This window comes from Polypterus senegalus, chromosome 9, assembly GCF_016835505.1.
Source record: "Polypterus senegalus isolate Bchr_013 chromosome 9, ASM1683550v1, whole genome shotgun sequence".
Taxonomy (NCBI): domain Eukaryota; kingdom Metazoa; phylum Chordata; class Cladistia; order Polypteriformes; family Polypteridae; genus Polypterus; species Polypterus senegalus.
The window spans coordinates 165,763,943-165,788,792 of NC_053162.1; the positions used below are offsets into that span (position 1 = coordinate 165,763,943).

General features: G+C 36.6%; 1 protein-coding gene across 7 annotated transcripts in view; it reads right to left on the bottom strand.

Annotated features, from left to right (window-relative positions):
• pknox2 (pbx/knotted 1 homeobox 2) overlaps window positions 1-24,850 on the bottom strand; it is a 278,966-nt gene that overhangs the window by 107,179 nt on the left and 146,937 nt on the right. For 4 of the 7 annotated variants that reach the window (XM_039764129.1, XM_039764127.1, XM_039764128.1 and 1 more), the window contains one exon: window positions 5,343-5,424. The exons of 2 other annotated variants lie outside the window; for them this stretch is intronic. The gene's annotated coding sequence lies outside the window, so the exon portion shown is untranslated. Of the gene's footprint in view, window positions 1-1,175; window positions 1,195-5,342; window positions 5,425-24,850 lie in introns of those variants that run through there. One more of the 7 variants, XM_039764133.1, reaches the window with a different exon arrangement.

Consider the following 24,850-nt stretch of genomic DNA (forward strand, 5'->3'; position numbering starts at 1 on the left):
TGTTGACCATAGCTGGTCTTCACCTTTTCTTCCCTACATTTTATTCATTGAAACTTTCAACAATACTTGGATGCACAGGTGCATGAACAATGACAATTGTTGCACTGTGATATGTTCTGTTTTTTAACTTGTTTACAATCAGATCAGGCACTAGAAGCGGTCCAAACATATAGAGATAGATAAATCAGTGAGATAAATGTACACAATATCTGGGTAAAAACAGGTTATAAATCAACAGAAAGTACATAACATAACATAACAAAGGCAAAAATGAAATAAATGATAAAGCAAGAAAGTAATCAAAAACCAAAAGAAAAATCAAAATAACTTGGCAGAGATTTGAATTCATAAAGGTAACTCAAAAACTGAATGTGAAGTAATGGTCAAGGCCAACTTGTAAACATTATCGCTAATGACAGATGAGTCTCAGAAGAATGCTCTTTTGCATGCTGTATCCACATCATCATGGAATATAAATGTGATGTTTAATTATATTGTGGGGCCAAGCAGAAATCCACCCTGAAAGATATGTCAGACCATTGCAGACAGATCTTAATTTTGCACAATGCGTGCAAGAGCTGTAGAGGCTGCACATGATGGCCTCACATTTTTGTTATTCACTCTGTATTATAATTCTATGCATTACATAACCCTCCACATTCCCTTTATGCAATCCAGAGTAAATCTTAATTCCCATTAGTTTGAGTTACCACAATAGCCGACTATTGCCCTGAAATATGCAACTTTAGGTAATTAAAAAATGATTCAATTTCCCCTTTTCATTCCTGACCTACATACCCTCTCTGCTGGGTCCCACTGGGAAGATTATAATCACTCACTGGGAATATGTGATGACAGGACCTTTGACCTTTTGTGCTCTATGCAGGCTTCAATCAGATAACTAGGGGCGAGTTACACAAATGTCATGGGGGATAAGTGATAGTGATCAAATTGAGGGGGAGCGTGGGGCTCACGTATCAAGCATTTGCACCACAGTAGCACTCCTCATTTGCATATACTAAAAAAGGGATTACAGAGACACAGTAAAAACTGAGAAGAAAAACAATGAAAACGGTTTAAAATAACACTGAAATATTCCTAACATACACCAGAGTGCTGGTCTCATTTGCATAATGGAATATGCAATCATTTAAAAAGCATTTTACTGCACTTACATGTAAATCTTTGTCGGCTGCATCAGCCAGAGCCAAGAGTGCCTGTAATTTGCAAATTGATATATCTTCACATTCATATCCGGCAAGCAAGAAGTAGTTGTTTACAACGACTTTAAGCAATCGTCATATTGGCTGCACCATATACAGAATTGAGATGTCAGATGTAGGAAACTGCTGGGTCCCGAAGGTTGATTGTCTGAAGATGGACAGAGGTGTAATCAGAGATCTTGCCCACAGACTATCAACAGAATATAAACAGACCTGATGTGTGAAAGTAGAAGAATGTGTGTCAGATATGGACAATGAATACATTCCAGCTAAGAAAACAGAGGGTCCTGTAGTCTGAGTGTTAAAAGGAGGATCAGGGCATTGTCTTGTTAGAGACCCAACACAAGCACTTAAGAAATTAAGACCTACTGTAGATTCTGTTCTGTTCTGTTGTACAGGAGTAAGGATGACAGTTTTAAAAGCAAATATAAGTGTATCTCCATTCTAAAGGAAACTAAAAAGTTCAAGAGTTTGAGAATATGAATAAATTAGATGGCCAATATTCATTGAGGCCATGATCCCACTGGTCAGTGGTAAAAAGTAATGGGACCTACTGTGGCTTGTGTCTTGATAGGGAAGTAGGGGCAGAAAAAATGGATGAAATTTGAACATCTTCAACTTTCTGTGTAAGGAAGGTATAAAGTCCTGAGGTTTGATTCTCAAAATAAAAGGCTTGATACAAATTTATACACACCCTATTCATTACTCTTTTAAAATTATAGGAACAAAATCAAGTTAAGAAGAACATGTAGGTGGTTTCTGCTTTGTTCACTGAACACCAATAATTCTCCACAAAACCCCAACTCTAATGTGCAATGCTAGATCATTTCTACAAGCATCACATTGCTACCAAGTGCTAGCTAGGACTTGCGGGAGTCTGACTGATAGAACAGGATCAGTGTTTTCAAAAGATTCCTTTTGCCACTGTCAAATTAAAGAACATAAAGTCCATAAATTTGAATGCTGCAGAAGGGCTGTAAAAATGTACATGTGGCCTCTATCATCAAAAATGAACAGGACATGCTGAGTCAATAAAAGGGTTGGTAGTTTCAGAGTAAAACGTGGGAGATCTTCTGGGGCTAACACTTGAAACAGAGTCGGGGTTCTAGATTGTGAGAGTCAGGTGAGAGAGGTTAGATCTGCTCTGGACAAAAATAACGGTGGAACACTCACATCATCATCATGGAATATCAAAATTATTGAAAATGTGAGCCTCAAGTTGGAATTATAAGTTATCCAAGTCTCTCAGTTGTGATAATACATCACTGATTTCTCTCTCGCAGATTTACTTTCTTGTTACTGTCATGCATAAAATATATTGCATCTTTGTGACTATTTTTTAAAACTCTCAATATCCAAAGCTCTTTAGTTCTGTCTTCACGTTAGTTGCTAATGTCACAAGTGAGAACTCTATAGTCCCAATGAACTCATGAGCAAGCATCAGTTAAACAGTACATCACAAGAAATGTTCCCTCTAAGTTGTGAGCGTGAGTGATATCATACATTTTAGAAGCATTGTTCAGATTTTACGTGCTCCCTCACAAAAAGACCCATCTTTCGAACAAAATTAAACTAAAACAAAAAAAAAAATTAAATAAACTAGATCAGTTATTGAGTTGATTTAAACAAGTTTTAAGCAAATGTGTGCTATATAAAACAGTCCATGCTGTTTCTTCTTTGTAATTTTTGTTGTTTTTTCTTTCTTACTTTCAAAATGTTTAAACAAAAAGCTGAAGAGAGTTCAAGTAGTACTTCGAAGTAACAGTGTTTGGGATTTAAAACAGAATGGCTGACGCCGGAATGTTTTCTTAAAATGAACTTACCACATAGCGCCAGACAGCACATGCTTTTGGAAGAAACTTTTAAGTACTCAGAGACAGATGGTGTCATTTGCAAAATATGTTTGAAAGTAGGATCTTTTAATGAATGGACCTAAAAGAAAGCATGGAGTGACAAGAAGTTGGACCATACAATTTTGAACCAGAACTCTCACATCAGTTCAGTCACAAAACTTAAAAATCAATTAAAATGTTTGTTGTAAAAAAAAAACAAAAAAAAAAAACAGAATCTAAGCAAAAATATGAAGACAGAACAGAAGTGACACCTTACAGGGTAAAACCTTTAATAGATAAGATTTTGCTGGCTGTGAAAATAAAAGGTTTTGTGTTTGCAGTCCAGGATATTCATGATCTTGCTGCCAAATACCAGATAGTTGGTGAAGTAAGAATAATGCCTTTGAGTTCATCAAGTGCATAAATTCAACATTTGAACCCAACGTGCCTACGACACTTTGATAGTTAATGAATCAACTGATCTAACAGTTTCAAAAATGTAAATTTTTTATATTAAATTTAGGAATGAAAGTGAATCCCTTCATAAAACTGTGCTCGCTGGCGTAATAACATTAACAGCATGTGAAAGTTTATCTAGTATTGGCACTGTTCAACAGTTTTATATGGAAAACAAGTAAAATTTTTAAAATATGGTGATGTTTACCTCAGGTGGCACAACAGTTACGCAGGGCAAATGAAGAACAGAAGCTGCTCTTTCATGGCAGTCCATTCCACACTCATCAGAGCGACATTGTGTGGCACATCGTGAGGACCTGCATATAGATGATGCTTGAAAAACACTCCTCTGATGAATGACATTGAGACTTAGCTAAGTTTATTTACACAATTTTTTCAGGTCACCAATTAAGAGGAAAAAATATAGGACTTGTCAAAGCTATAGAGTCAAATGTGACTTGCGTTTAAACCACTGAACAAGGATCAAGATACTTATTAAGGAAAAAACAGAAAGTGAAACTGTTTAACAACATTTTCAGATATGGTTACATTTACTAAAAAATAGGATAACTTTAAGAAATTATTTTCATTTTTGAACATTTGTGGCACATTCCAGGTATTGTGTGCCAAATGTGGAAGAGGATTTAGTCTAATGAACAATGTAAACACAAAAACTCGAAATCGTTTAAATCAGCGTTTCTCAACCATTAAGTATTTGCGACCCGAGTTTTCATAACCGTTTTAATCGCGTCCCCCTTTTTTTGAAATGTAGATGCATATTTTATTATACCTACTTAATTTTTATCGACATTTATCTAATTCTATATTTATTGTTCTAGTATCAGAATGTAGTTTAAGTTAATTTGTTTTGGTTTCAACAGATGTTTTTTTCATATTTTTTATTCTTGTTTTCTTTTTTTCACATCTTCGCGCCCCCCCCCTTTTTGTTACTTTGTGCCTCCTTAGGGGGGTCCGCCCCACAGGTTGAGAACCACTGGTTTAAATGGCAAATACTTGGTAAACTTGATGAAAGTAAAACTGTTTTCAAATTCTGGACAGACTATTAATGGTCAGAATTTATCATTTATGGAAGACAGAAAAGGTCAGAAGAGAAACTGTTTAAATATTCTGTGAAATTTTGAGTAGAAATAAACTTGTTTGATCAGTTCAGTTACATTTTTTTATATTTCACATTAAATATTTAATACAGTAAATATTCATATATGTGATGATTTTTTGGGATATACACCAAAATGCATTGGTAATACTGGTGCTCAAAAATTTAGTACTTGTTGCTCGTACGAAAAATAATTTCCACACACCTGGCTACTCCTTAGAGGGAACATTGATCACAAGAAGGGTCAACATGGGAGTTGCATAAAAGTTTGGTTGGAAAAGAATGACCTTTAGTAGAAGGATGGGGTACTTCCTTTGTATTTTGTAAGGCGAGCAGCAGCTGACTGCTTCTTGTGAAAGAAGTGAAAACATCACATGGTCCCGATGCAAAGGGCTCCGTCTAGAGTTTCTGAATTCTGGCAGACTCTTCATCAACAAAAATTCCAGTGCTAGACACCATTGTGAGGGTTTTAGGAATCTAAATGTATTTTCACAACCGAATATTACAAATCTAAAAGCATGCTGGATAAGTTACCTCATACTCTGAAGGTCACTATATAAAATAACACGCCATTAAATACACCTTGACAGAAAGGGATGCCCTGTTTATATCAGCTGTAACAATTTCTGAACACTGACAGCTCCTGTGATGGTAATGCCATGCACATGCTCAGTCCCACACACTCATTAGCCATCATTCCCAATTCACTCTTACTTTGTATGTTGCTGCTTCTTTTTCACTGGCTGTAGGCTTCCCGACAGGCTTTGCTTTTAGAGTGAAGGCAGTCAGAAGTCTCCTGGAAGTGAAAAAAAATATTCCAAGAAGACCCAGAATGAGTCAAAATCCTCACTTCACAGAAGGAAAAGTCATAAAGTGCAGTGAATGTCAACAAATATATTTTAAAAAGTGCACAGTAGCAGAGTGTTCCAGCTTCTCTTATTACATATCATGAAGGTCAGCAGAATTCACAACATATTGTTTTACAAGCCAGGATTCTACTAAAATGTGCATTCTGGCAACAGCATATTTCATCATATATCATAATACATTTTTCATAAAGATAACACCTCACTAGGCTATAAAAAAGTTATCTCCGTAACTTTATAAAATACACAATCATTTATTAAGTTCCACTATACTATAAAATCATTTAGCTGAAATAACCAGTCTGTGTTGATACCTTAGTACTTATTCCTACAAAATCAAAAACAGTGAATGCATGTCTAAATATATAAAAGGTATTAAATATCCCAGAATTTTCTGAACACACATCCACATTCACGGTATATATATATCCATCCATTAATTATCCAACCTGCATTATCCTAACACAGGGTCATGGGGGTCTGCTGGAGCCAATCCCAGCCAACATAGGGCGTAAGGCAGGAACAAATCCCTGGGAAGGGCACCAGCCCACTGCAGGACACACACACCAAGCACACACACTAGGGACAATTTAGCATCACCAATGCATCTAACCTGCATGTCTTTGGACTGAGGGAGGAAAGTGGAGCACCCAGAGGAGACCCACGCAGGCACGGGGAGAACATGTAAACTCCACGCAGGGAGGATCCGGGAAGCGAACACAGGTCTCCTTACTGCGAGGCAGCAGTACTACCACTGCACCATCATGCCACATATATATATACACATACACACACTAATATATATACACACACATATATTTATAATATATATATACATAATTCTATATATAAATTTGACGTGATTTATGATTTATTGAGTGGGAGTGGTTCCACCACAATGATATGGTACCCACTGATGTTGCAAAAAGAGTTGCCCCATCTTGAATGAGAAGTCTAAAAGAAGTACAAAAAGGAACCTTATACACTGTCGACAAATAATCCAGTATGAGACAAAAAACAAGGCAGGAGAAAGCAGGGTCAAACACCTCAGGTAGTGTGTTGGATCTTTTCATTTATTGTATGAGTATCACCAAATTTAATTTCATACCATAGTGTAGCGTATTCAGTGTTCTGTGCATGCAATTAATTTGTTCATTAGACCACTATACATTATGTGTGCTGGTTAACTTGGTAGTGCATACTGTGAGTTAATCCAGTAAAGAAGAAGGACCTCCTCTGTGTCCCCTGAGAAAGGCCGTTTTATTGAATATAGATACTACTATAGTGTCAATCTCTTTTAAATTTTTCTGGCACTCAAAGATAAACGTTCAGTTGGAGATGTTAAGGCAATATACTAAATTTATATTGAAAAGTGTGGAGAGGTGGTACAATGGAGACAGCAGGAAAAAGTTGTCAAGGAGAATACAAGAACCTAGCAGCATGGGCTTAGGTGGCAATCAAGGTGTGCCCTTAACCCTAAACCATTTCTGCAATACATCTGTACCTTGTTAATACAACAGGGTCCAAACCCTCACCATACCCACTCATCCAGATCGACACTCTGGGAAGCTTGAGCCTAAACAGAAATGGGATGGATGCCAACCTACTGAATATAATTCACAAACACTGCAACTATCATATCAGCACAATTAACTTGTCAACTGTGAGAGGAAAAATGGAATAATCTAAAGTTCCCCTTCAAAAACCATAGAAAAGCATGCAGACTCCAAACATAAGAGATGAAACATGGGCACCCATGGTCTGTTAGATACCCAGAGTATATTTTGCTTACTGACATCCTACATCCAAACATAAGAATTTCTAAATATACACATATAAACATAAGGTCAGTATTTTGCATCCAAATGTATGTCAAAGTCTATGATATTAATCATTTATAGTGTAATATCTATCTATCTGTCTGTCTGTCTGTCTGTCTGTCTGTCTGAATCAGATAGACACTAACAGATGAAGAAGCCCAAAGCCATATTGCATTTGGTTTACTGCTAAGGGGATTCAAACGATGAGGACCTGTGTGATACATTTTCAACAATTTGTCCCAAAAAGATTTTTCAGAACCTTTTTCTTGATCTAATCTGTGTTTCAACATCTGGGATGTGCCGTATATGGGCATGGCAAGGTCCCGTTATGGGGGTAGCGCCTAAAGCATTCCAATGTGACATTCCATCCATGGTGGGGTTGAGGGAGCATGATGAGAACCACATGGGCTATGTGGGGTACCGTTACTCATTCTTGAGGATAGTAAGTTAGCATTTCAATGTTTTCTTGAGCATTTTTAGAGGTATTTGCTTAAGCTTTTGAGGTGACTATGCTAGCTTCTTTATTGGAAGGAGAAGTTGGAATTGCTAAATGCCAAGTGGGAAACCCTTGACTTCAAATGGTAAACCGGCTCATTCATGGGTAATAAAAGAAACCATAACAATTTTGTAAAATGTGCAAAATTAAAGCGGTATGAGCAGAGTGGGACAGGGGCCAGGCCATAGTGATGCTTATGGAACAGGAGAGTCAAGCTTTGTGTTGGTATGGAGCCTCAGCACTCTGTGCCAAATGGCTGCTCAAAAACTTTCCACTTTAACTGTTTTTTTCTTTTTTGTATTCAATAAAGAGCTTCAGGGATTAAAATGAAGAGAAAACACCTTTTCTAATATTTCACTGCGAAAATGGGACTGCTGCTGATTTTATGTTCTCTGTCTTGCTAAAAAAAGGTCACACTTTAAATCTGTCTGTTAGTGATGAATTAATTGTGTTTGCGGAATAAAGCGAAACAAGTGACAATCACATTTTAAGATGTGACATTGTGTGAATCAGAAAGAAAAAAAAAACGAGGTCTGCTGTTCTGGGGGTGGGTGTTGGGGCTGTTCAAACACATATGGGGAGGCAAAAATCATTTCCTCAAGGCCCGTGGGCCCCCTGTCAGCCTCAGACTCATCTCCTCAAGGCCCGTAAGCCCCCTGTCAGCCTCAGAATCATCTCCTCAAGGCCCGTGAGCCCCCTGTCAGCCTCAGAATCCTCCATGCTGCTTAATACAGATGTCTCAACTTGTTTACATCAGGATGTGAGTATCCCAGAATGTGTTGCACAACGGTTTATAACATTAACAAAGGTATTAAATGGATCATTCAGCACAAAGTGCCAAATGACTTTCTGTCACTCTTGGAAGTGGTTGGGCCAGATTTTATCTTATAAATACATTAATAAAGAAGCTATCTGAGTTACAGGATGACATCTGAACACAACTACACAAAGACAACAACAAACCGACATACACTTTATATATTCATTACCGACAAAATGTAGATATTGTACTGTAGATATGACCACTTACTGTAGATCATTCACATCACATCATACACAAAGTCATATGTAAAAATGATAAACATGCCTGCTTGACTATGTTGACTACAATGACCTGAAGCTAACAATTTAATAGAGGGTTGATTGCTAGAATGTACTTAATGGGTGCTTAAGTAAAAATCTCTGCTCAAAAAAAGTGATAGAGGTTATACTGGCATGGAAAACTAAGTGAAAGTCACTATCAGCAAGGAGGAACTTTAAATAAAAAGGAAAACCTTATAACTATCTGTGTATTCAGAGAAAGAGCAAAGAAAAGGGGACAAAAACTCTGGACCATTTAACTTTAAATGTCCTTTGAGAACTACATACAGAGGGTTACTAAAATTTTGAATGCAACTAAAATTATTTTTTTAGGGTAAGATGGTCTACTGAACAGAAGCAAAAAGTCTGTTAGTCAGATAAATTCTTGCTCTGAACAAGTCGACAAGTACACCAAAATCAGTGTACAGGCACAGAGGCTTACACCCCACAGTCAAGGACAGCTATGTTTTTGTTGATGTGAGGTAGATTGGCCTGGCACGATTTAGTTTACTGATTAAAACTTTCATTCTGTGGTCAAGCATCTATGCCTTGATAGTAGTAGAATCTTTCCATATAACCGAAAGTCAAAGATGGTCAATAACTATTTTGAATAGCTGGAGACTAATGTAAGCCATAAGTCTTGGCCTACCAGTCAAAAGATTGCTGCCGAATTTGGCAATCACTGGGTGTCTATATACACATTTTTCTCTCAAAGCAAGAATGTGCTCTTGCTTTTATTGTAGCCAATGGATAGAAAATACCTACTTCATAATTGGGTACATATCCGTACATATACTATAACTGTGTTTAACTATGCACCCAAATAACAGTACACTAATGATGCTCCACCGGCACATGTAATCTGAAGAAACACAGATAGCAATATGGCAGGGCAGACATACTGACTCTTGGCCTTGGAGTCTTGGGTTTTCACTCTAAATAATATTTCACTTTATCACTATGACTTTAGTCTTCTACTGGAGACCATACACTAAAGATACAGATCACAATTGCTTCTGCCTCGTTCAGCACACACATCTAATGACATTAAAATTAAAGTACACTGAGGACTGAAGAGAGAACAATAAATTGAGCACTGGCACATTAGTCATGTTGGTGTTTTTTTTCATATTTGGCTACATTTGTCTGGTTTTTGAGCTGGAGGTCCTATTTAATTTCAGCGTGGGCAATTTTATTGCTTTGTGCTCGAGGACTATTTATTTATTTACAATCTGTGAGAATTTAACATGGTATAAAAAGTCATAATCCTGTAGTAGCAAGGAAATTCAGAATACTTCAGTTTAGTAGTGGTCAAACCAAAAGTCAATATATCACAGAAAAACAAACGAAAATGACAATAAAGAATACTAACATTCCCCCAGTTGAAAATGTCATCATTTTACAACAAACAGTGTCAGCTGAGATCAGGATTCTGTAATCTTACTTTAATAAAACAGCTCATAATTATAGTTACAGCTACAGTTTGTGTGGTGTAAAAGCATTAATTATGCACTGATCCCCTATTTCGCTATGAATTCTCAATTTGGAATCTTGTTTTTCATTAAAAAATAAGAATATAAATGATGAGACACAGAAGTTCAAGGCTATTTTATAAAACCATGCTTGGTATAATGCCACTGTGTGCCAGATATTTGCTCCGGCTCACCATGATAATGCAATGGAAAAAAGCATATTTAAATGTGGGTGTTTGAGGGAACATGGAAAGCAGTGGGTTTAATTTGTTGCATTTTTATAAAGTATTTAGGTGAGCCAACTAGTATTCTTTTTAATAAGATATTTGCAGGTGATATTTTATTAGCGGTTATTTCTTCATATCTTTTAAAGCATTGAGCACTGACTTTTAAATCCACTGCACCTTCAACCTTTTCTAAATTCTACGTTTTGTGAATTATGTGCTTTACAAGGTATGTTTAGATACTTTGCTCAGTAAAATTTATTACACAATATGAAGTAAATTTTTATTCTTATTAGTGTATTTTGAAGTTTAGAAGACTTGAATTGATAGCTAATTAATATTGATGATAATTATTCCAGATTTTAACATCCTGGGGTTTGTTTTTTGTCTATTGTTGTACTGCTTAATTTCAATTTTGGAGATATTGTTTAAATTAACTGTTGTGATGATGACATAATCTGCCACTATTTGAGGATAATTTTACTCTGTGGATGCTATTGCTTTGACATTTGTTTTGCATGCCCACAGTGCCTTTGTTAATGACATGATCACTGGCATCATAATGTTTAACATCTTTGTATTATCACTTTTTAGGATGGGGATGCAATAAGATTGATATCCAATTGTTTAGATAAAATAAAAAATCATGAATGTGCTCTTGCTTTTGTTACAGCCAACGAATAGAAAATACATACTTCATAAATGGGTAGACAGTTTAAGCAAACAGAAATTAAAGAGCCAGAGGGAATAAGCAAAAGACCTTTGGATAAAAGAAAGTCAGTGAAAGGCAGAAACAGGAAAGTTTTTTTTACAATCACCATATAAAATAAAAAAATGAACATAAAATTCATAGATCAGAATTACAGAAGATGAAGTCTTTAGACAACTACAAACTCTTTCCCTAATAAAATAAGTAAAACACTTTTTTTTTTTTTACTATATCCCCAAGCTTGTATGTTTTATAATGGTGACATGGTGTCATCAAAAGGCAAGTGATGTCACATGTCATGCACATGTGACTGGCAATGGGAATCATAACTATAAAAATATGTTTGCTGTCGTTGAGAAAATCAATTATGGACCTGGAAATGAATAAACTGAAAGGGGCAAAACAAAGGAACATAAATAGCACAAATGTCAAAGCCCAAAAATGTTTACCAAAAATAAGAGGTCAGAAAAACAAAGCCAAAAACATCTAACTGCCTTTTGAAACTTTCAGATTTAATCCAGGCACTTGTATCTGCACCTCCATCTTAAATAGAGATGATAATAATGACATCACTGCAAATCCCATTCTTGGTAATTAAGTCTTGTGAGAAAACAAAAGGGTGGCACAATAATATCCAGAAGATAATGTTAAAACATATAAACATTAAAAAGTATGTGTTCAAATTAACAATAAAATTGATTTTAGGAGGTACAAAAAACATGATTTACGATAGATGCTACTATGAGAAGCAACCACATAATGATATCGAAATGATGTTAAAGATAAAATGAGAAAAATTAACAAAGCATAATAATAATAATAATAATAATATTAAGTAAATCTAATACAATAATCAACAGTATTATATTTCTAACAGCCAGAAAATATTCATGACAGTTCTGTTTAGGCTAAGGAATCTATGTGGGTATTTACTTGGTTTCGACCTTTACGTTTTGACCACTGACTTTTGAACTTCATTTTGAACATTGCTATTTGGTTCCTCTTAGTCTTTTCTAATATTTATTTGCTTTAAGGCAATGACTAGCCTGCTCCCTAAAACAATGTTAATATCTTGGTCAAGTCTTAATAATAACTGCTTAGTAAACTCTCCGTGGTTGCAGATTGCTCATATCAGACATAATAATCTCCAACCCACCTAATCCACTTCAGAGTAATAGGTGGGAGGTTGAGTTGAGTCCTAGTAATATCAGGCACAAGGAACTCTGAATAGGATTCATTGGCCCACTCATTCATACTCAGGTCATTTGGAGTGGTTAGCCAGCCTTACATATTACATCAGTGTTATATGTAGTGGGAGGATATTTGGGGTATCAGGAGGAAAATTCAAGCAAATATGGAGAGGGCATGCAAAGTCTGCACAAACACTGACCTGACATGAAATTCAAACACACTATACTGGTTCCATGAGGCATTAACATTGTCCACAGTCCCAACCTTGGACTTCTACTAAACTTTAAAATTACCACATAAACACAGACATTAGTGTGCTACTGTGGGACACTCATTATATTAAATATAGAACATTTACAAGTACCAGAAAATTAGTATCACTACATTAATTAAAAAGGTCAAATATCCATCCATTTTCCAACCCGCTGAATCCAAACACAGGGTCACAGGAGCCAATCCTAGCCAACACACAAACGGGACAATTTAGAATCACCAATCCACCTAACCAGCATGTCTTTGGAGTGTGGAAGGAAACTGGAGCACCCAGAGCAAACGGGGAGAATATCCAAACTCCATGCAGGGAGCACCCGGGTCTCCTAACTGAGAGGCAACAGCGCTACCACTGCGCCACCCAGGTTGACTATATATATGAGGAAATATTCAATAGTAATGTATCAAAGAAAATAATCAAATGTTGTTTTCATCATAAGCTATGTTGCCCCCTGCGACTCTGACTAAATGAGATAGAACATGGATCAATCAGATAAACTTGAATTCAAGCAGTGACAAAAGATTTGATTCAAATCCTGATTCTTGTTCCTCTTATTTACAGTGTTTCTTACTTATAGGGCCATGAGAGTATTTTTCTTCCATTCACTTTCACTACTATTTCCAATTAAAGTTGTGGAGTTGAGGACTTCAGGTTTCCTGGTTAATTCAAGCTCACACTTGGCCGTAAAAATAAAGGGCTTCAATGTGAACGATTAATGCCAGTTGGCCATTTTCATTGGAATTAATGGGATAATTCCTCACTAAAGAATAAAGACTTGACTCTCTGCATGAGTTTCCTTATATTTCTTTTGGCATTCTTGCAGCATCCACACAATTTATGAGATTTTTTTTTTTTTTTAGCTTGGCCCGCTAACTTCATTGCTAACTTAGCCCAATGTAGGCCTTTGTCCATGTATTCTTTTTAAGGGGAATACTGAGTCATTGCTAAAGCATGTAGAGGTAGTCTGTGAGTCATGTGGTCAAACCATTAGCTTAGATCTCTACAACCAAACTCTTCAAACACTGCAGTAGCATTTAAGGGCCTCAAAAAAGTGTTACTGAAGCTTTCTTAACAACAACCACAAACAAGTGAGAAAATAATCATAAACTCAGGACAATTATTTGTCACAGCATACAGACCAAATTCTTTTCCTCAGATTTACTGCTTTATGGAGTGCTCAAAAATTACGTCTGTGGGAAAGATAATGATGGGGTGCAAGGGGTGGGGTGTTATCTCTCTATTATAAAAAAAAATCTTGGGGAGGCAGACTAGGGAGATGAGACGTGATCTTCTCAGAAGACAACCTGAAGTTCAGCAAGAGACACTTTAACTTGCTCCCAGCTCTTAAAACAATGACAAGTGACAAGCAAAACATGCAGCTCGCAGCAGATGATCCGGCCACTTCTCCTTGCGTGTGTTCAGCCACCCTTTCCCCCCTCTTTCACAACGCGAGCAGCAGAGACACAAAGTGGCAAAAAGGACAGCAGCTGTAAAGGCTTTAAAACGATCGACGGACAGCGCGTCATCAACGCGAGCAGCATTATACGTACTGCGAGAAAGAGATTTAACCACACCTGGGGCCAGAAATAAAGTACAAGTATTGTTTTTACAACGTCACATGAGACAAGGCAGTGAGCCATCATTTAAAACAAGTCCATGGATATCTAACCTAGCAGTTGCTGGATTGCTTTTGGCAGACACGTATCATGTGCTCCCAGCTCTTAAAACAACGACATGCAACAAGCAGAACAGGCAGCTCGCCAGCAGCAGAAAAACAGCAGATGATCCGATGGCATCTCCTTAGTTTGCGTTCAGCCGCCAATTCACAAAGCGACCAGCATTATACATCTTGTGAGAAAGAGATGTAACCACCGGAAATAAAGGACAAGTATTGTTTTTACAAAAGTTTTTAAAGTAAAAGTGAAAATTTTGCATATGTAACAATTCTCATGAAAATAACAATCTCTTTAAATTGAATATCCGGTAAACCAAACACGGGGGTGGGCAAGCGAAGCGAGCAGGGAGCAAAGCCCCCTAGTTATTTTTAAAACAATGCAAACTCTGCATAGATTTTTAGAGCACATGTTGTTATAGAGTAAATGTTTTGTTTTGTTTTATTTTATTATTATTATTTTGAATTTGGTGGATTCGTTAATGAATGGAATTAGTTGGAAAACTGAACAGTGATCCTGTATAGGTTTCTGCTATTGCACCTACCCATAGTTTTTATAATTCTTTTCTGAGAAAGTTTATAAGCAAAAGTGGTTATCTCCCAGCAGAAGGTGTTCTGGTCATGTTTTTAAATCTCAGTTTAGTTGATTTCAAAGTTCTGTCTCATTTATAACCAAAAAGGTTGCCTTAATAATTGCACAATGATGCAGTGGCTGATATTGCAACACACCATATAAAACCTTAATGCACATTTTTCAGAACTCACTCAGGACAGGGGTCTCAAACTCCAGCCCTAAAATGCTATTGTGGGTACAGGTTTTCATTCTTTTTCCTCAATTAGTGATCACTTTTTACTAGTAATTAACTCTTTTTCCTTAATTTTAATTAACTTCTAATTTAAGACTCAGGCCTCTTAATTATTTCTTTGTTTCCTTGATTATCAGCCAAACAATAATAAGACTCAAAAGAGGGCAACACATGAGCAGCAACCAGAGTTCATTGTACAATATCTGAAAATAAAAAAAAGGTGAAAGTCTCAGTAATGCTGAGCAGCACAGGTCCACAAAGAAAACAAATTCAACAGTTCTGGAAATGTTTGTTGTGACAGAATGAGAGCACCAACAAGCCATGGAATTAAATAAAGGGTTTAATCAACATCAAGAATTGGCTTGTAATTAATAAACTGGTTTAGAGTGAAATTGAGTTTGATGCCCCAATCTAGCTGGTCATCTGTTGGTTCACTTCATGTCTCATTTTTGTTTTGGTGCTGTTTAATGAAAAAATGAAGCAATTAAGTTGATCTTAAAAAAACAAATTTAAATGAAGGGAAAAGAAGTTAATAAGCTGCAAAAACTGATCACTAATTAAGAAAAATGTTAGAAAGAAAACCTCCAGCCACAATAGAGCTACTGGACCAAAGCTGGAGACCCCTGGCTTGGGATATTATTAAAGATAGGAAACTGGCTAATGTTGTCCCATTATATAGAAAGGTGGCTGTGCCAATCATAGTAAGTTAAGACCAGTAAACAAAACATGAGACCAGTAAGCTTAACAAAGATGAAGGTCTTAGAGTAATGAATTAATTTAAACTTGTATGACAGCATGTACCTGTGACTTTCTACAGGTTTGACTCCTGCATTTCAGTTGCTGCTGCTAGGAATGATCAACTAAATGTGCACTTTAAACACTTCATGTAAAGAGAATCTAGGAAGACTGAACTGGGTGCCCTACATTGTTATTCTCTTACTTCCTCCATTATAAATATAACACCAAAATTGCAAGTGTAAAAATTTTACTTATTTCATTGTGATGATTTCATAATATTTTCAAAAAGACAAAAACTGCATTATAATATACTTTTTAAAAAGTTATACATCTAAAATAATGCTCTCAAATAACACAACAACTTCAAAAAATAGTTTTCTCAAGTACTGACAAAAAGAGTGTGGCACAGAATATATAACACAGGGTTCTGTTTCGGGTTTGAAATAAAGTTAGTTTGTACTTTTTAGTGGTTTATTGGGAAATAATTTTGGATAGAACTGTGGTTAGTACTCTTTCTTCATAGCTTCCAACCTAGTTGCTCTGTGTGTGGAATATCTTCATTACCTCCTTGGGGTTATCCTGTTGGAACTCCATTTTTGCTCTCACATTCCAAAAATGGGCATTTTAGGTTAACTGGTAACTACAAATTGGCCCAGGATGTGTGAATGGGGGTGTATGCCTAAATGGACCAGGCTAATAACTCCACTGACAGATTATCACCCTACTCAGAGTTAATTTCTACCCTCCAAGTATTGCTGTCAGAGAGGGCACTGACTGCATATGACTCTGAACTGGACGAGCATGTTACAAAATCAATGAATTTGATGTTACTTGCTGTTAACTGCACTGTATAACTTAAAGATTGACTGATTGAGAAATGACATCAGCATTCTTGTAATTTCTCGCAGTAATGCAGACAGCAATATACACACATGCAGTAGATTATTGTGGCTATGCTAATGATTTCTTTACATCAATCTTCACTTTTTCTTGTATCTGTAACTCCTATCTACAATATTTGTAAAGGACTATTGCATAAAAAAAGAAAAGAAAGGAAAAGAAACAATAATGATATAATAGTAAGGCATGTATGTGAAAAATAGGTAGTGCATATTCCAAACATCAGGAAGACAATATGGTCTATTGAGAGGCAGATACAAATATCATGAAGAAACATAGGAAGGGAACTCAAATATCATGAAAGGAAAATGACAAGTCCACTAATTATACATTTTTCTTACATTTTTGCCAGTCGAAAGATCACAGATATGCCAGGGCTCACAGATAAAGCCATCACCGCTGAAAGCTTCAATTAAATAATTTAGAGACTGCAGCGACTGATGCATTACAGAGATTAAGGAATCTAAAAGCAAAAAACCTCTGTATCGGAGGATGGGAGGATGGCGACAACATTTTCCCACATGTCCCCAAAGAGCAGAGGCAGTACATACTGTAATGAGTTTTCATCCATGCAGTACACACCCAAAATTTTGGTCTCTGTTTTCCTTCAGTCTCTGCAGTATAAGCTGACTTTACTCCTGTCTTTGGACCGGCAAGTTAAACTTAGTAAGTCTTCAATTTATTGCCAAGTACAATGTCTATGTTGAAATCAGAATACAATATTTCTCTGTCACAACCCTTTTCGGTATCCCAAATGTGTAGTGTCAAGAATGCATGCCTAGATTTACAATAATTCAGTCATTTTCCAACCTGCTATATTCTAACACAGGGTCACGGGGGTCTGCTGGAGTCAATCCCTGTCAACACAGGGCACAAGGCAGGAACAAATCCCAGGCAGGGCGCCAGCCCACCGCAGGACACACACACACACACCCACACACCAAGCACACACTAGTGACAATTTAGGATCACCAATGCACCTAACCTGCATTTCTTTGGACTGTGGGAGGAAACCCATGCAGACACAGAGAGAACATGCAAACTCCAACCATAGGTCTCCTTACTGCGATGCAGAAGTGCTACCGTTGAGCCACCGTGTTGCCCCTGATTTACAATCAATTTTTGTTATTACTTGTTAATTTAGGAACATTTTCAAATATAATTATTATTCTGTTGATTTATCACACTGCTATTATGTTTTAATGGATCAAGACATTTTGCAATGTTTAGGCCTGAGTGCTTCCATATTGTTTACAATAATGACACCTCTTCCTGGTCACTTGGGTGAGATCTCTGATGTCATCATGTCATTTCTAGGCCATGTGATGAAATCTTTGAATTTAGTAAATACTAGCAGGACCTTACTCTCTGGTTAGGTCTCTTGTTTTACCTTTTTGAATATGATTTTTGGTCTCTTGTTTTTGTTTTAATGTTCATGTAGAATAAATATTTAGATTTATGAATGACAAACTACTTAGTTTTATGGTTCCCCCTTTCTTTATAAAGCGCTGCCTGATCTTTCAAACATTAAATAAACCTTAGGGAAGAACAAACAAATTATTTGGTTCAAAATAATCTTAACATTTAGTAAAAGCACAACTAAATTTTACTGTGTAGTTTTTTGGAACATTATATTAAGTTTACTAACCTTTCAAATTGCTTCCTATATTTCCAATATTTCTCTCTTTCAGGCATTAGGAAGGTTTGTAAGAACCATGTAATAACCTAGAGTAGCCTAGTCTAGCTCTAGGGTGACAAATTAGACCTATGTCCACATTATAACATTTTCATTTAAATGAAAATGATCTCCATCCATACTAGTGTTTTCATATTACTTATATAATATTGCATCCACACTAAAATGATTGAAACAACATATGATATAGAGATTTGCCTGCACTAGGCATATACACTTCAGCAGTAAAATTCTTGAAGGGATGGTGACACCACTGGCCATGGAATTTATTGCACTGTAGTGACTGATAAATTATTTGTTTTTTTGTGTACAGTATGTTCATTTTGCAACGCTGAGCCAGCATTTTCAGTTGTACACAGCTCTCAAGAGTGTTTTCAAAAGTCTCAATTTTCTGGGATTAAAAAATGCTGGGGTAGTGTCGATGAAAGGTGAAAAAGGAGAATAATGTCTGCATTTTTAAACAAAAGCATTAGTGTGGATGTTTTTGATTTGTGAAGCAGTAATATTGACCACTGTGCCATTGTAACACCCTTTAGTATGACTGAGCTTTGTTTTATTTTTTCTTCTTACGCTCTTCATTGCACTTTTTTATTTGTTTTGTTCTCAGTTAAGGATTTTGTTTAGCACAAAATTCAATTCTGTCACTAATCTATAGTTAATTTCAGATTGAACTGTTTAAATTATTTTCTTTTTTTATGGGTGCCACTGTTCTTTTTTATGGGAGCTGTTTCTTGTGGTTGTTGTTGTGTTTCTAGAAAGAAAAATACCACATGAGAAAATTTAAAATTTTACAAAAAAAGAGAAAATTATTCACATCATTCAGACTAATCTTAAATGCTATTTACTTGAACTCAATGACTCACAAGTGAATAAACTGGAGAAAATTTTAATTTTAGATTAAAAAATATTTTACTGAGAGAAGAAACATATACCTTGCATTATATTCTAAATATAGAAAATACAAAACAAGCAGTGAATATGTTGTGGCATTTATTGGAGAGTTTCAAGGAGTTAGAAAGTTGGTGAAATTGCTTATATTTAATGAAATTCACATGAATGACAAGGTAACTTTAGTAGTACTAACATTTATTTAATTAATGACACTTTTCTCCAAAGACAATTCATTCATTGATCCATCTGCTCTATAAATCTATCCAGCTATTCTTAAACCCATTCAGTCCAATTCAGGTTATTTAGAGGTCATCACCTGTTACTGGAGTATTGGGTATGATGAAGGAAGCAGCCCCTAGTTGAGGTGCCAGTTCAAGACACACAAAGACCCCTCCTCTTAAAGGGCCAATTTCCTGTCTCTTACCAGGTGCTCTTGGGATAGGCTCTGGTCATATTCAACTTGGAATTTAATTAAGAGGATCTGAGATTGTCATATTACATTAAACAGTTTTATTGGCACAGCCTGCTGCCATATAGCCTCAAAGTCATTTGATTGAGTCTCAGCACGGGCAATGTGTGGGTTTGCACATTCTCTTCATAAAGTATCAGGTATTTTTTTTCTAGAATCATTCAGGGTATGTTAATAAACTGCCCTGTGACACCCCTGTGCCCGGTGTTCTGGATTATAGTATACTCTATTATATAGGTTAATGGATTCATGAGTTTCCTCTTATATAACACTACCAATGGTCAGTCATGGTGGTGGTAATGTTACAGCTTGATGATGCTTTACTACATCAGGACATGGTTGACTTGGCATCTTCGAAGGCTATGAATTCTGCTTCATATCAGAGACGTTTCAAGACACTTACACTACGATTATTATCCATCCATTCATCCATTGTAGAGTGAACATGCAAACATCAGCGCTATTGCAAGTCCACCTAAACTCCATGTCTTTGGACTGTCGGAGAAAGCCAAAGCGTGTGGACATGGGAAGAACATGCAAACTTCATGCACAGAGTACCTGAGACTTGAACCCTGGCTTCTCTGTTGCAAGGCAGCAGCGCTACCACGGCTACTACTATTATATTATGAGTTGTGTCATGTTACAAACTATCTGTACAAATGAATCTTCTCTGATGCCCTGGGCACAAGCACATTCTTTACTTAAGTTTTCCTTTAAATTGCATGTGTTTGAAACTACTTCAGCTTTTTTCCCATCTTTTGAGGAGGTTGAGTGCTATATAATGATGTTTATTTTTTCAAAATGATGTATACATGCGCTTACATACCAGCTAGCCAATTTCTGTCCACAGGCACATGCTTAATGTGCTAGCTTTACTAGTTGGGCAGTAAATCTGAATTCTTCAGCTGCCCCTGGTGAATAAAGGAATGTAAAAGACATTTCTTGACAAGGGAAAATGGGATGATTCCATCTCTCAATACCTAATCAAACTGATTCAGTTCAAAACTAAATTGAAAAGTTATTTATCTAGCTTGCAACTCAACTCCTGAGACTGACTAAAGCCTTGTAAATATATTTTATGTAAAATTTGTTTTTTGTATAAATGGTTGTCAGTTGTGGTTCAGTGGTCAGAAAATGAGCTATAGAATGGTTGAAAAATGAAGGTGGCAACCCAAACGTCAAATTAAAGAAAGCTGGGAGGCTTCACATTTGAGATTTAGAGAATTAAGACAGGCATGGAATGAGGTTTGTCCCTGCCTTGCATTTGATTTTACCTGGATAGGCTCTGAATTGGATTATGTGAGTTTAATATTGAATGGGTGGAAACAAGCAGCTTGTCCTAAATGAGAAAGAATTCAAGGCAAACCAGTATTCACTTCCAACACACCATCAGAAAAAAGATGTTACTTGACTTGAGGGCAATGGCACAGCCCAAAAACATCCAAAGAATCAAAATATGATGAGTTATTCATAAATATATGGATCTGAGAGAAGTAGGAGGACGTCATGAAGTAATAATGCCTTATTTAGCAACGAGTCAATAGCATCTAACAATTATGACGATACGGGAATTATATACCTTACAATTAATTGGTAAAAGATATATCAAGCGGTTAAAATATGACTAAGCGTCAATTGGCCAAACTCTCCATCCTATTTTACCATACTATATAAAACTGTGGCATAAATCTGCAACCAGCCAATGTGGTTCACTGCTGAAGCAAAAGGTGCAAAATCATTATTATGTCTTGTTCTAGACCAAATATGAAGAAGATGATGATAATGATACACATTTTATAACAGTTCATCTGCTTTCTTTAGTTGTAAATGTCTGCAATGCAGCAAAAGAAGGGTTCTCAAAAATATCATACTCAAGACAACTGGTAAGGAAAAAGAAGGTCTTCTTCATGTTTAAGGTAACAGCGATGATGAGGAATGAAACAGTACCCTTGGGGAAAAAAAAGTATTTTTTTGGAGTTCATAAAAAGAAATTATAATGATAATGATCATGATAATGATGATGGTATTGATGGTGAAGAGGAGGTTATGAGAATGATTACAAGGATGATGATGTTGTTCAAACTACTCAAGAGTGCTTCTCAAAGAATGATGCTTGCTTAGGCACACAGTAAAAATGATGAGAACATATATCATAATGCTAATGTGGATGATGATGACAATGATGCACAAGACACTAAATGAATACTATTTAAGAAGCAGAACACATCTTCAGCAGATGAAGATGGCAATGAGGATGGATGGTGACATGATGGTGATAAAGGTTATCATGATGGTGATTCACAAGTCATTAATGTTTGCTGATAAAGAAGAATTTAGAAGATACTGAAAATAAATATTGGTGATGGTAATGATGATGGTGCACAAACTATTAAATAAATGCTGCTAATATCTTATTCAACAGAGGATGATGAAAAAAGTTTGCATGAAGAGGATAATAATGTTGATGATAACAATAATGCAGATGACATGTTAGCCATTAAAGACTGCTGTTCAAGAAAAAGAAAAAGAATGTCTTGTTCAGAACAGAATAAAAACAATGATGATAAAGTTTGTGATGATGATGATGAGGAAGAGGTTGAGGATGAGGACAAGGAAACATTGCTGAAAAATAGGAATGCCTCCTTAGTAGAGGAAAAAAGTAGAAATTAGACTAGTGATGATGTTTTTTTGTGCCCTGCGGTGGGCTGGCGCCCTGCCCAGGGTTTGTTTCCTGCCTTGCGCCCTGTTTTGACTGAGATTGGCTCCAGTAGACCCCCGTGACCCTGTAGTTAGGATATAGCGGGTTGGATAACAGATGGATGGATGATGTTTTTAATGAAGATGATTAGGGTGATGTTCGTGCCAATGCCTATTTCAACAGAAAGTATAAAGAAATGATGATGATGATACACAGTTAATTGAAGAGTGCAGCTGAAGAAGAATATATCTTGATATAGATGCTCAATAAGGTCAGAAAAAAGAAATTTTGATGAAGTCAAAATTGTTCATTGTGCATAGAATATATTGTGCTGATGATCATGATGGCGCAAAAACATGAAAGGAAGAACTTTGCTGGAGAGGGAGGCTTTCTTGATTGAACAACTAATCATACAGGTAATGGCAATAATACAGAGTACCAAAAAGAGAAATTAGGAAGAAGGTGAAAGGATACTTCACCTAATGATGTAAAATATAAGGAGATTGATCTGGAACAGAAACAGCAATACACACATGTTGTGATGACAGATGTAGGAGGGTGCACTGCAGCCTCAAAAAGGAAAATATAAAGTGAAAGTTAAAATGACCATTACAAGCAAATTGATAACATGTTGGGGCTGTGATTGGTGAGCAGATTACAAACAAGGTCCAGTAACTTGGAGGTCCAGCGCAAATGACCATTAAGATTGCATTCCCATGATCAGTAAGACCAGCTGGAGCAGTTTGTAAAGCAGTGCCACACAATGCTGGTGATATAGTCCAATTTGTCACTTCTTTCTACAGGATAATTGAAGCTGAAGTGGATGCACCTGTGGCAACTTCAGCATGAGGCTGGCCGGGTTGTATCTGAATGTAATTTGGAAAGGAACACAAGTGATGCTTCAAAGGCCTTTCGAGAAATGTGAGCCAAGCTCTCATCATTCATACTAAAGCTGGAGAAGCAAGCCACTAAAACACTAAAAGCGACTCTGCATATCAAGTAATGTCCAACAAGATGAATACTGTACCTTACAATTAAAATGATATGGTGTCTTTCGTTCTGCTGTCAATTGCTGCAAAATATGACAGTAATTTAACTAAGACAATATCAGGAAAAAACACTGTCAGTGAGGCAACTCAGCATCTAAAGAATCTCAAACAATGTAAAGAGGCTTAGTGACAAAGTGGGAGTCAAGAAGGTGAAATAGGACAAAAATTGGATACAGGGAGTACAATCTGAAACTGATACATTAGGAAGACATAGGAAACATATACAGTAGGTATTGCTAATCTAACTTGGGAGTCAAGTTAAGTTATACAGATGGTGTGTACTTGGAGTCGGCATTAAAAAAACGTGACAAAAAGAGGACATCTGGACTGAAGAAAAGTGAGACACTCAGAAGTAATGAAGCCAAGCTTATTTTCATATACAGTTTCACAACTGTGAAACACAACGAATTTCTTGTGATATTTTTCAACTGAGAAATGAAAAAGTCACATAAAAGAATTTTTGTATGGTTTAAGTTTTTAGGGGAGGTGGAAGATTTTAGGAATACAGCATTACTCTCTAAATCCTCATTCACACTTTTTGGTTCACTTGCATTTTTTCAGCAGCTGCACAACACAGACAATCCACAGCAAACCACTTAAATCAATTCTGTTTTATCACTCACATTCACATCATAATGAGGGAGCACAGTGTCCATCCATCCATTATCCAACCCGCTATATCCTAACTACAGGGTCACGGGGGTCTACTGGAGCCAATCCCAACCAACACAGGGTGCAAGGCAGAAAAAAAACCCCAGGCAGGGCGCCAGCCCACCATAGGGCACACACACACAACAGGGTCGATTTAGGATTGCCAATGCACCTAACCTGCATGTCTTTGGACTGTGGGAGGAAACCCACACAGACACAGGAAGAACATGCAAACTCCACGCAGGGACAACCCGGGAAGTGAACCCGGGTCTCCTAACTGTGAGTCAACAGTGCTACCCACTGCGCCACCAGAGCACAGTGTGCATTTTTAAAATGTTATATGCTGAATAATTTCCACCTGAAGACACACTAAAATACACCATCATACACAGTGATGTGTTTTTTCCAAAAAAGAAAACAGAGTGCACACAAGTCCTCACTCCATTGCCATTACCCTTTTCCATCCAGCCATTATCCAACCCGCTATATCCTAACTACAGGGTCACGGGGGTCTGCTGGAGCC